This window comes from Calonectris borealis, chromosome 2, assembly GCF_964195595.1.
Source record: "Calonectris borealis chromosome 2, bCalBor7.hap1.2, whole genome shotgun sequence".
Taxonomy (NCBI): Eukaryota; Metazoa; Chordata; class Aves; order Procellariiformes; family Procellariidae; genus Calonectris; species Calonectris borealis.
Genome location: NC_134313.1, coordinates 75,508,517 through 75,521,789, shown reverse-complemented (window position 1 = coordinate 75,521,789; position 13,273 = coordinate 75,508,517).

The following is a 13,273-nucleotide window of genomic DNA, read 5'->3' as shown; positions in this document are numbered from 1 at the left end:
CTGACAGTTAAGGAAATGCTAAGAACTGATAAAAGTACTTTGAACAGTGAAAATATATATACTTCCTTTACTGAGATGCAGCAGCTTGTCTAGCAGAAGCGACTCCTAAAACATCCCCACTGAACACCAGGAAGAAAGGTGCTGTTTTCATGCTTTCCTGCAACAGCTGCAGAAGTATATCATGGCTTACAGTGCTTTTAAATATCAGGTAACAAAAAAGAGGAAAAATAAAGTTATCTTAACCAATGCAAGCACCACACATAATCAAATGTAAGCGATCTTTTTATATAGAGCAATTCATAAATATTAACAAACAAAACCCAAGATTAAGCTGTTTTGGAGGGAAGATGATACACCGCTAAAGCCATTTTACATAAATGACACACCAAACCAGAGGAATGCAGAGAAATCGTGATTTCAGACACTATTTCTTCCTCTTACAGAAGATGTATATGGGATTGCTAATGGAAGTAAGGAAGTTAATAGCGGATCCGATTCTGATGGATGTATTTTAGTCAAGCTGCTGGGCTCAAAACAGAGATAACTGAAGTTTAATAACCTGTAATCTACAAGACATTACACTAAATGATTCTTCTGCCCCCAAAACTCTTTTATTGTCTGTGTTGCACATACACCTTATTGAATTTCCCCTCTGTACCGGTGCAGAATTTGATTGGGTTCGGATTACATAATTGCAATATCTTCCTAAAGAAGAGAAGTCAGTAACAAACTCTACAGGACCTCCTACAGAGTCTCCTGTAAGTGCAGGAAAGTTGCCTGCAGAAAATAAATTTGGGAACAGAGAACTACATCTCTGACTCATAATGTTTGCCGTTACCTGATCAAAGAATAATCACTGAGCTGTTTCCATCAGAGATTTTTTTTGCGTGTCATCAAGATTCACTACAGTAGACATGGCAAAATACATAACTATGGCTTTTCAAGTTCACAAGTGACCACTCATGAAGGATCCAGGAAAAATGTAATTTCCCCTTTTTCTCTAGGATTCCAGCCTGTCCTCCCCATGCAACTTCAACATAATTAAAAACATTGTTTTGAAAACCAGTAGCCAACATCCACTAGAGGATTGTACTGTGAACCTTGCAGAAGACTTCAAGGTCTTGAATAGGCCATGTCTGCTCTACTCATCCTTATGCCTTGGGAGAAACCTGTACATTAGCATGAATACTTGCTGAGAAACTAGCTTGAGAAACCCATATGTTAGCATGAGTAGCTGCTGTAAGGGAATGTGCTGTAATGGAGTGCCCTGTGCCAGCCTGTGCTGCACACTGGTGGATGTTAGGAAGAGATAACATCCAGCCTCTCAGGAGAAGATGCACGTTTCTGGTTGTTACACAAAATAAAAGGCACAAGGGTATGTGAGGGAAGAGGAACTTCTCCATGAACAAGATCTGCACAGCATGCTGTGGGAAAGTCCAGCCAGGATCCGTCTGATGCTGCATGAAACCGCTGTTCCCAGCATCTGAATGGACATAAGATTTACTTGCTATCTGTGCTCCTCTTTTTACTCTATTTTATTAAAACAGCTATTTTCTTACTCCATTTCTGGTCAGGTCTTTCTTACTGAGTTCCAGAAAGAACCCTGCACCACTTCCCTCTCCCTCTCATCTTCTACCTCCTCCTGGTGCAGAATAAGGATGCAGACATTATTCACATACAGAAGTTCTAGAAAAACAAACACCCTATCACTACTCATCCTCTCAGGCCTCAGTACAACAACAGAGTACAACAGCAACGAACCTTTTGCTTATCCATACAGACCTGGTAAACCGAACTCTGCACAGACCTTGGTATATATATCTAATTGCAAGAGTTTAAGAAGATATCCCTTCTGACTGTCCATTGTACCACTCTGCCAGAGACGATTGCTTTGTAACAGGATTGATGGAAGTGCTGACTACCCTGGGGATCATAACTTCTGGGAGAAGACTAGGGTAGCATTCACAGTTGCAGTAGCATCCCAAAATACTGTAATATTTTTATTTTAGGGAACATAAGTCACAGCCTTGAGAGATGGAGCTACTATGATATCTTTTATTTATTTTAAACAATAATGGAAAATAAATGGGGATATGCCACCCCCAGAGGAGTTTGTCAAATTGCTCATAAAGCTCTCTCAGTAATGCTACTGCTTTAGCTGTCCAGGAACATGGAAAACACGAGCTGGCAGAAGTAATTGTAGCAGAGAGAAACATAATCATATTTTTTAAAGAGCCTGAGGGCTTTAGCAATCACTCAACTTCCTTTAAATTTTAAAACTACAAGAAACCAGTGAGAGCAATGGTATATCTGTTGTTCTAGGTCCTATATTTGTACACAACAGCCTAACTTTACCACCAATTGTACTGAAGTTGTTTTTTTCCTATTGTTATTTGGAAAGAGCCACTGACAATATTAAACAGAGCCCATTACATATATAAATAGCTACCAATTCCAGTTACCCATAAGTCCACTTTTTGATTTCAGGACAAAGGTTCTCCCAAAACTTCTAAATTTGTGACTGTCCATGTAATTTCAGTGAGAATGCTGCAGCTAGATTTGAACAGACTGAGCAGAGATATGGTTAGTTTATAAGCACACACCAACAAAAAAGAAAGCAGAATAGAAACCAGGTACAATACACGGCAAAGGTTTTTCAAAATGTGAAAGCTTTCTAACAGCTTTCTCTTTTTGTAACAGCTGCAGAGTTGTGCCACCCAAAAACCAAAGGCATTCTGTCAAAAACACTTTTTCCCCCCCATTATAGAGCCACTTGCTAAATAGAAAACTAGGGAGGAAAAAGGTGGGTCTTTGAAATAGAAACTGCACACCATGAATACATACAAATAATGAGTATGAATACACAAACAACATCAGCATATTGGAACAGAAAAGAGAGCCGAAACGTTTCCTTATGTAGTGGTTTAACCTGGCAGGCAGCCAAATACCACGCAGCCACTCACTCACTCCCCTCCACCCCCAGCGGGACGGGGAGAGAATCGGAAGGGTAAGGGTGAGAAAAACTCGTGGGTTGAGATAAAGACACTTTAATAGAACAGAAAAAGGGAAAATAATAATGATAATGATAAAATATACAAAATAAGTGATGCACAATGCAATTGCTCACCACCCGTGCTGACCGATAACCAAGTAGCGATCGGTACTTCCTGGATCACGCCTACCCTTCATATACTGAGCATGACGTCACATGGTATGGAATACCCCATTAGCCCGCTGGGCTGGCTGTCCTGATTATGTTCCCTCCCATCTTGTGTACCTAGCTCAGTCAGTAGGCACGGGAGCTGTCCTTGGACTAGGAGGGCACTTAGCAACAACTGAAAACATCAGTGTGATATCAACATTCTCCTCATACTAAATCCAAAACACAGCACTAGGAAGAAATTTAACCCTATCCCAGCCGAAACCAGGACACCTTACTATTTAGTGCAAAGACAGAAAGTGGGGTAGGGATGGGAGGGAGCATCTACTGATTCCGCCCACCTCTGTATGAGGGCGAGTAACAGCTACTTATTTTAGTGTGGCTGGCAAAACGCTACCTGGCTCTCCTCACAGAGAAGCTGCGTGTGAGCTACTCATGAGTCAGGGTAATTTCCAGCGCGGTGCCTTAAGACGGTAAAACTGCAGGTCAGGAGCGAGGGATGAGCAGCTCAGACAGGCGTGCAGTGGGGGCAGAACAGAAAGCTGAGGCTGGATCCCCTGTCCACCATCCCAGTCTCAGCTTTTCCCATGCATCAGCCGGAGCTCCTACTATGTCAGTTATTTTCATTTTTTTTCTTAATTTTTTTAAATTAGTATTCTGAAGTTTGTTTGAAGAGAAGGCTTTCAGCAAGAAAAAACATAGGTCTAGATTTCTAAAAAGTTACTTTTCACAGAATTCTATTGAGTGTTTTTATGGGACTGTTCAGAAAACTGTCAGTTTCCTATTTCCCCACTGACACACTGGCTTGTGTGATATGTCACAAGGGTTATCTCTGTCATATTACGTGACATAATACAAAGAAGCTCAGAAAACGTGATGCGACAAGCCAACTAATGCACTGAGCCAGTAGGGAAATTTAAAAGCAGAACATATCTTAAAACTGAGTTGACTTCTTTCTGCCCTCCTCCAGCCCTCCTCTCCCCCAAGCCCAAATGATTTCCCCTGCAAAATGGTGAGGGTCAGCTCTTCGTTACCTATATTTAAGCAGCAAATCCTCCTTCTAGCATTGCCTGTGACAAACAAATATTTTCTCATAAGCCAGAGTGCAGGCAAGTGATTTGTATTTAGTGCAGTCCTGAGTCTTAAATCCCATGTACAAAGGCTCTTCATGAAGTGGGTAAAGAAGTAAGCTACCAAGAAAAAAGCAATATTCAGAGAAGATCCATGAATAAAATTGCAGTGTGTAAGCAGTCATCAAACAAGAAGGTGAGCTAGAGAGATCTGCAGCATCTGTGGGCAACATAGTGCCAGGAAACCAAAGATGCATCCTAAGAAACACCTATTTCTTCTTGAAATAACCTTTGTTTTCTGCTTCATGAACAGTTTCACACTGCAGATGCACGCACCATTCCACACGTCCATGGCGCCAACCTAAAATGGTCTAGGTACCAGAAATTTAAGGGCATACTTGAAAGGGAGGATGCCACTTGCAGGCTTGCAAAACAATACCTATGAAAAAGTATCTCAATACTGCGATGTACTGTGGTATTACTACTAAGCCTTTTGGACAAAACAGGTGTCCACTTTGCATAGGTAGTGTCTTTCAATAGCAGCAAATAATTTTATTATCAGGTTTACTTAGGATCGCAGTACTACAGTGGTATCTTTGTGTCTCTCCCTTATCATTCCATTCCTGTTGGCTCTGGCATGCAAAGAGAAAAAAAATACAATACATTCCCCATCATCAATTGTGAACATTCCTGCAGTTAGAGAGAAAACTATTCTCCCAAAATCTGAACGCAGGGGTTAGTTCGTAGTAACAGCATATGCAGAGACTATCTTCCTTTTTCACATAACCTCTTTTATACTGTCATGACACTGGATAATAAGGATAATTCTAGGATAGATATTCTAGATTCGGAATTATTACTCTAGAGTAAAAATATTTTTAGAGTAATTTCAATTAAATTTGAGGATTACATTTAAGGGTGGACAAAACCTGAATTTTAGGCAAGCATTTAATCAAGCTTCAAGAAGAAATTCTCAAAACATTTGCATGATCAGCTGGAAATTTTAGAGTTATTGTACCTCAATAACCACAATACAGGTAATATTCTATTCATAATGGAAACAATATGGATTTCTAAGAAATACTAAAAATACTTAGAATACAGGAATCTATGTGCTCTCCAACTTTTAAATTCCATTTGCTCAGTATCATTTTATATATGATTATATATGATATTTTATATATAATATTATATATGGTGAAGGGCCTGGAGCACAAGTCTTATGAGGAGCGGCTGAGGGAACTGGGGTTGTTTAGCCTGGAGAAGAGGAGGCTGAGGGGAGACCTCATCGCGCTCTACAACTACCTGAAGGGAGGTTGTAGCGAGGTGGGTGTTGGTCTCTTCTGCCAAGTAACTGGCGATAGGACAAGAGGAAATGGCCTCAAGCTGCGCCAAGGGAGGTTTAGATTGGACATTAGGAGAAATTTCTTTACTGAAAGAGTGGTCAGGCCTTGGAACAGGCTGCCCAGGGAAGGGGTTGAGTCACCATCCCTGGAAGTATTTAAAAGACGTGTAGATGAGGCGCTTAGGGACATGGTGTAGTGGGTATGGTGGTGTTGGGTTGAGGGTTGGACTCGATGATCTTAGAGGTCTTTTCCAACCTTAATGATTCTATGATTCTATGATTCTATATTAAATAGGTTATATACAGGCTACCTCATAATAATGTTATCACCTTCCTATTTTAACAAGCGGTAAAAACTCCGTATACTAGGGGGACATATGCAGAACATAACATTTTAATCACTATTACTCTGCAGATTTAATGGATATAATCAAAAGATCATAGTTAAAAAAACTCAAATCCCAAAGCAATGTCTCGATTGAAGCAGTTTTAACCTATAATGTAATAAAATCAGATTTAATAGTTTACGTAAAAAGAATTAGGCAGTGCAGAATAACATTTAATGTACAGTATATTTTAGGACTTTCCACTTAGAAACATATTATGCTTCTCGTTCTTACTGCAACTCTCATAAAGCTCCTTTAAAGTAGAACTCATTAATATTTATATAAACATTTCCAGATTTTCATATGGAAACTTCTACGGAGGTGAAAAATAACATTATTGTTTCGCTGAGCTCAGAGGTAGCAGACTTCAGTAACACCATAGAAATCATATCAGCAGCCCTGTTACCTCAAGACTGTCCAACACCATAGGGCTGGACTCCACCTAGACATGCTGTGTTCACAGGTAGACGAGCGGGATACACACACAGAGCTTGGGGAATGAAAAAAAAAAGACCACTGGGACCCCTAAGTCTGGATAGGAGAAGCCTGAGGGAGGGTAGGATCGCAGTTTACAAAGTCGCAAAAGCAATAGATAAACTGCCATTCAGCAAATCCTGTAATACAAGAATGAGTGGCCACTTGTGGGGGATAGCCCAAAAGAGATAAAAGTGCTTCTTTGGACAGCAAGCAGAGAACTTGTAGACCTTGCTGCCACAGGAGGCTGTGGAGGCAGACAATATTAGCAGGTTTAAGGACAGGTTAGACAAATTCAGGTACCATGCATGGTGGGTACTAAAAGGACTGGGCAAGGATGTACCTCTAACGTGTCTAATACAGCTGTAGATCCTGGAAAAGCACAAGGACAAAGGACCAGAGAACACGTACAAGCGCACAAGCCCTCCCTAACCCACATCTCCCATTGTCACCATTGGAGATGGAGTACGAGGACTGACAGACAGCCACTCTGAGCTAGGAGGGTATTTCTTACACTATCCTGTCATCAACTGTGACCGCTGTCTGTCCTGGTTCCGGCTGGGACAGAGTTAACTTTCTTCCCAGTAGCCTGGGGGGTGTGCTGTGTTTTGGGTTCGGTGTGAAAGGAGCGTTGATGGCCCATTGATGCTTTGGCTGTTGCTGGGTGATGCTTGCACCGGGAGAGGGGAGCACAGCCGGGGTGGTGGACCCAGCTGGCCAATGGGGTATTCTATACCCTGTGACATCATGCTCAGGATAAAAACCAGGTGGGGGGGGGGGGGCTCGCCCCCCGTTCGTGACACGCGGTCGGCAGTCGGTGGGCAGTTTCGTTGTGCATCGCCTGCTTTGTGTATTCTGTTATTGTTGTTGTTCTCATTGTTATTATTACTGTCCTACTTCGGTTTATTTCAATTATTAAACTGTTTTTATCCCAACCCGGGAGCTTTCCTACTTGTGCCCTCCCGATTCTCTCCCCCATCCCACCGGGGGCGGGTGAGCGAGCGGCTGCGTGGTGTCTATTTTTGCTGGCTGGGGTTAAACCACGACACTGTCAAAGAGCGAACAATTCTCCTTTTCAATAGCATGCCTTTCTGACCACTATGGCACTTGATATAGAAATGTCACTGACCTTCCTATCACAGAAAAAAAAAAAAAATCGGCAGCATCCATGATGATTTCGTATAAAAGCCCTAATATTTACTAGATGTCTGCTTGCTTGCTTACCTTACCCTAGAGGTCAGAGTTGTTTTTAACGGGAAAAGATATTTACATCATTAGAGAGGTTTGAGATTAGAAATAAGGACTGCCACTGTAAAAAAGGAGGAAAAAATCTTAAATCATCCTATAAGGGAAACAAATATTTCCTCACAAGGAAGGTGGCCTGCACGATGATGGTCTCTTGACCTTCTAGCAATTAATTTTGCACACTCTGACCACTGCAGAAGTGTACAAGCAACAGAAAACATCTTGCTTTCTGCCCTATGCCAAGTCGGTGTTCTGAAGACACAATTCAAGGTTACTGAAATACAAATCTCTTCCACTGGCTTTGCATTAGGTAGGTAATTCTGCAGTCAGTTATACCATGCAACCTTGTTAAACTGCACTGAGAGAGTGACTGAGGTTACATTCTACATGAAGAGCAACCATAAAAATGATACTTAAAAGACACGCTGAATCCATATTTGCAAGTCAAATTACTTTTGCCATAGCACTATAACAATCTTTCTTTCAAGCTAATCAATGAAAGATGCATGTCACGTCAAATTCCCTTCATTTTTATACCCTCATTTCCCTCAAAGGCAAATGTTTGTCACGAAGGGACAAGCATGAGTTCACTAATTATAATAAAAAATTGACTAGTGACTACTTTGTGTTTACACTATAAATAAAATGTAAATATAGGAGATCTGAGTCAAGCTTACCAAATGCTTAGAATTTGTGACATTTACAAGTAAGACTAAAGCGTGGGTTTTTTGTTTCAAGTAAAGTACATAAAGCATATATTATAGTACAACATTAATTGCAGTAAACACAGTATCCGCAACACAGGTTTCACCATTCCAGTTCTGACAACCTGTCTTTTGTATTGCCATGTACAGTATGTTAAAAAGGCTTAACAACTTAATTTAGAGGTGTTTTTTTCTACGATTAGGTACTGATTGTAGAAACATTACTACATTGCAATGTTTGAAACATTACTATGATGTTTCATACTCTTACAATTAAAGCAAGCAGTACTAAATGGCAAATTTTACAACTAAAATAAGAAATACTGAATTGCAAACTTCACAATTAAATTATCAATTTCAATGTGAAGAAGAAAGAGACAACCAAAATTTCTCACATTATTCTAATAATAAATATTTACAATCATTTCATTATTTGCTGGTTTAAAAATAAAATGCGTTCAAAGTTATGTTTTTGTCAGCTTGTCCACACATGTATATAACTTACACAAAGCAAACGTGTTGTTTTGAAAGTGTTCAGATTCAATACAAATTTCTAAAATTTGGCAAAATGAACTGATTCTGCTATATAATACAGCTCAGCAGAGATAAGCATCATTAATGTCCTGTTAATCTCTCTCCTTTCCTACAGGTGAAGTATTCTGTAGCGATTATTCACATCACAGAACAAGAATTCTTTGACAGGGGAGAAGTAGTTAGCAAGGAGGCAGGCAGATGTATACCTAATACTAATAGTGGCTATGCCTGTACCACAGCACTGATGCACTCACCATCCTCATTCCCGAACACACACTTTGCACTTCTTAAATGTATGTGGGACACAGCGTAAGTGCACATCTCATATAAGCTGGTTTCCTTCGGGAGGAAATCCAGCCGCATGGACAAAGGAGCAGTCATTGTACAGGTCTCCCAAGCTATGCAACCGGTGAACTACCCGTACAGGACGCCAGGTGGCAGGCACCCACATTGCAGAAAGGAGGTTGTCTTCAGCATGTGTAGAAACTTATACCCATCAAGCTCAGTGCTCAGAGCAAACAAAAACCCTTGCCACTTGCAGCATGTTCCCCCAAGAAACAGAGAAAGGGCTGGTGTACTGCGGGGATCTGTCAGCTCTGGTTGAATTACTGGAAGCTGCAAGTAACTTCTCAGACTAGGACTGGGCCAGAGAACTGTATATTCATTCAAGTGGGCCCGAGTCATAAACTGAAAGAGATAAGCAAGGCAGATAGAGCTCAAAATGTAACAGGTAATCATTACAGGAGAGACATTTAAGAAAGCTTCTTCAATCCGGCATTACCTGCAGAAAAGGACAAATAATGACCAGCAATCTTGCAGGTAATCCAGGTGAATGGAGGGCAGCAGAATTCAAGTGAAAAACAATTGACCAGATTCAAAATAATTACTTCTGTATTTTAACTTATTTACCAATTGCTAACATAAATAGAAAAAAAGAAAGAAAGAAAAAAAAAACCCTCTATCTTCCCCTAAAATGGTGCACAAAAACTATAATCCAAGGACCCATAAATGATAATTTATTACTCAAAGAGGTACCTCTATGTCCTGGTTTCGGCTGGGATAGAGTTAAATTTCTTCCTAGTGCTGTGTTTTGGATTTAGTATGAGAAGAACGTTGATAACACACTGATGTTTTCAATTGTTGCTAAGTATCTTGTCAAGGACAACTACCCTCCAGGAAGCTACCAAGCTAGACTGGGAGGAGGGAACACAGCCAGGACAGCCAGCCCAGCTGGCCAATGGGGTATTCCATACCATGTGACGTCATGCTCAGTATATGAATGGTAGGCGTGATCCAGGAAGTAGCGATCGCTACTTGGTTATTGGTCAGCGCGGGTGGTGAGCAATTGCATTGTGCATCACTCATTTTGTATATAATATTATTATTATTATTATTTTCTCTTTTCTGTTCTATTAAACTATCTTTATCTCAGCCCACGAGTTTTTTTTCTCACTCTCACCCTTCCGATTCTCTCCGCGCCCCGCTGAGGCGGGGAGGGGAGTGAGCGAGCGGCTGCGTGGTATTTGGCTGCCTGCCAGGTTAAACCATGACACTGTAGTAGCTTCAATTCATAATTTCACTATGCTCAGACCTCTCAAAGACCAGTAGCACTTCAGTGTATTTTAGCATTTACACATTCATATCTGACTTTTGAAATTTCTCTACAATTAAATTATCACTGCTAGATTTGATGCAGCATCCTGAGGAAGAAATTTTACTGTCCCTTCATTTAACACTTGACACCTGCCTGTGTCAAATGCACAGTGGGTTCTCTTCTTTGATATGTTTGACTTGCACCTACACTACTCCTGTGCTCCCCTCTTCACACTGCACCAGTTATAGATATACCTTCTCTGACCAGAGATACACCTTTTCTACTAGGAAATTTTCTCTCTTCCCTTGATTTCATTGGTCTTTAGAGGCCACCTCTGTCCTTCCCATAATAAAAGAGCACAGGCATTATCATATTCATCATACTTTGTTCCATTTAAGAGATTTAATTTTTCATGTTAAAAGGGAATCTACAGGTAGATTATAACAGAATATAAAGCAAGTTCTTTTCTTTTTTTAAGAAGAAAAAACATATTAAGTTGAATTGCTTGGAGGGAAATATTTTAAATATCTAAACAATCAGTTCAAAGCAAATTGAAAACAGCAGACTACCTCCACATGCATATAATGGGAATACTTAGGAGAGAGAGTAAACTTTATTATAGCAAAAGTTATAGAAGACCTTTGATTTCTCATCATCTTACCTCAACACCAGTAGCACTGTCAATACACTGACTAACCGCTTCACAAACTCCCCAAAAATAGCTTCATTGGAAAATGCTGTCTGACATCACCTCCCATTTATTTTTGACATCAAAATGGCAGTTTAATGAACAATTGCTTCTGGTAAAAGTTTGAGTTTAAAACCAACAAAGAAAGTCATGAGAGCTGTGAAATGGTTGCACAAAGATTTTAGAAACAGAAATTGTTTCAAAAGTTCAAACAACCTAGCCCCCTCAGGCTGAGCCTGATAGTTTTTAGCATTATTTGTTAATGCTTTAATTTAATTTCAGTCATAATACAATTGGTAAAGGCTAAAATTATATATGCATAAATATAGGCTACAATTGCCAGTACTCCTTAACTGTGAAAATGAGACGAAATGAAATGATAAATGCTACATAATTGGAAAAAAGTAGAAAAACCTGACAGACTTTTTCTTTAAAGCTCAAAGAACACATCAGGGAATAGTAAATTAATCAGATGCTCTGTCTCAAAGAAAAACTAATCGCATATGCAAGTCAAATTTGGCAAAGTAGCTTAGCCTTAAGGAAAGAGGGAATTTGACAATATTGACACATTTTACAGCAACATTTTCAAAATAGGGCATTTCACTCTGAAAAGTCCAAATGTTTCATTTTTGACATTTTCTATATACAACACTTCAACTTTTCAAAAGATATGTCAGCAGGTTGAATTCCTCCCACGAGGTTTTTAGAAGTCAGAGTCATACAGGAAGGAAAAAATATTATCCAATCCCTCATCTTATATTCAAGTCAAACCCAATAAACACTTATAGAGAGAACGGCATACGAGGAGAATATAACCCTCAGGATATAGTTCTTACATTATTACCAAAAATATAAATTCAGAGACCTGTGGCCTTTTGTGGAAGTCAATTCCCACTCTTAGAGTGTACCTTCTACCGAAGCTATCACTTTTGTGATGAAAATCTTCTGGTCTTTGTAAAGAAGTATAGAAATCTCAAATTATAGGTTGTAGAGAGGAAGAGAAGAAAGAAAGTATATTTTTCTTACTATTGTGACAATATATATGACCAAGAGCAAAAAAAAAAATTTGGATTTTGGTTCACCTCCTGAACGAAAACACAGATCTTGAAAATTGTTTCCCTTTATTTCTCAGAGAAGTTTGCATCCATTTTGATTCAGACAAAACTAAGCCCAAAACACACTATACATTTTGGGAAACAAAAAACCAGCACACTGTAACAAAGCCGAAAACTTTCATTTTCAGGAACTTGTAGTAAAAGTCAAAGGAACCCAGAGTTTGGATTAACAAAACTGCCAGAGGCAGCAACAGCACTGGTAATAGCTCTCTTTTTACCCTGTAAAGCCTGCTGTTTCACTCGGCATGGACAAGCTAAATATCACCAACAGTAAAACACTGCCAACAGATATTAAGAGCAACACATCCTACGACACCTGTGTTGATCATACCCAAAAAACCCCACACAGCATCTACCGCATGATTAAAATGATACAGTATCACTCTGAAGGCATAGAACATCTGCTTGAAATTAAGCTTTATCAAGGAAAGGAAATATAGGACAAAACTACCCATGCATCAGATTCCTTACCAACAGGAATATAATCATTTTCAGCCACCAACACTCCCCTAGTGGAAAAATATACAACAAAATACAAGTTACTGCTAATCACCTGCTAAGCTGATGCTATAACTGTTGTGTGAGAAAATGGATGTGGAGATGTGTGCAAGTCTCATGGAAAACACAGCTTACAATATTTTCTTCAAACATGTTCTGTTTGGAACCAGACCATGTTATTAAAATCTCACTAAAGAGAAGTCACTTTTGATTTAAGCGACAGGATGTAATCTCATGGAAATGAGATAGAGGAGATCTCACACTGAAGCAAAAGGAAGAATAAAACGAATGGGAGAGAGATCATGTTTAGGATTATCCATTCACATCACAACGCAATGAGGGGCAAAGTGTACAAAATGCAGTATGAGTGGATGAAATGTTCCAGTACATGGCCTATTAAGCATTCCTACTTATCTTCAGCATAGCAGTTCCAACAAAATACAGACCTGGTAATGTTTTT